Source organism: Poecilia latipinna, unplaced genomic scaffold (genome assembly GCF_001443285.1).
Source record: "Poecilia latipinna isolate Pla-1442-1.1 unplaced genomic scaffold, P_latipinna-1.0 Scaffold13724, whole genome shotgun sequence".
NCBI classification, from domain to species: domain Eukaryota; kingdom Metazoa; phylum Chordata; class Actinopteri; order Cyprinodontiformes; family Poeciliidae; genus Poecilia; species Poecilia latipinna.
In genome coordinates this window covers 1-428 of record NW_015126340.1, presented here as the reverse complement: position 1 = coordinate 428, position 428 = coordinate 1, and the positions used below count along the sequence as shown (strand labels likewise).

General features: G+C 47.7%; 2 non-coding genes across 2 annotated transcripts; both read left to right on the top strand.

The window, feature by feature from the left end:
- The first annotated feature begins 4 nt into the window (after positions 1–4).
- trnae-cuc (transfer RNA glutamic acid (anticodon CUC)) lies at positions 5–76 on the top strand. Its single transcript has one exon. It is a non-coding gene; the product is annotated as a tRNA-Glu (tRNA).
- Positions 77–174: 98 nt separating this feature from the next.
- trnae-uuc (transfer RNA glutamic acid (anticodon UUC)) lies at positions 175–246 on the top strand. The gene has a single exon. It is a non-coding gene; the product is annotated as a tRNA-Glu (tRNA).
- Positions 247–428: the final 182 nt, after the last annotated feature.

Genomic DNA, 428 nt, shown 5'->3' with positions numbered 1-428 from the left:
AAGGTCCCTGATGGTCTAGTGGTCAGGATTCGGCGCTCTCACCGCCGCGGCCCGGGTTCGATTCCCGGTCAAGGAAAGGCATTTTCAACTGCATGATTGTTTTAATCCCATCTTAAAGGCACTCTTGGTATTGATCATCAAAGATCTCTTGATAGCTTCTATCACAAAATGTGGTCCCTGATGGTCTAGTGGTCAGGATTTGGCGCTTTCACCCCCACAGCCCGGGTTCAATTCCCGGTCATGGAAATTCATGTTTATGTTAACTGCTTCATTGTTTTCATCACATCTTCAAAGCACTCTTGGTATTGATCATCAAAGTTCACTTGATAGTTTCTATCATGAAATATGGTCCCTGATGGTCTGGTGGTCAGGATTTAGCGCTTTCACCGCCGTGCCCCGGGTTCGATTGCCGGTCAGGGAAAGGCATG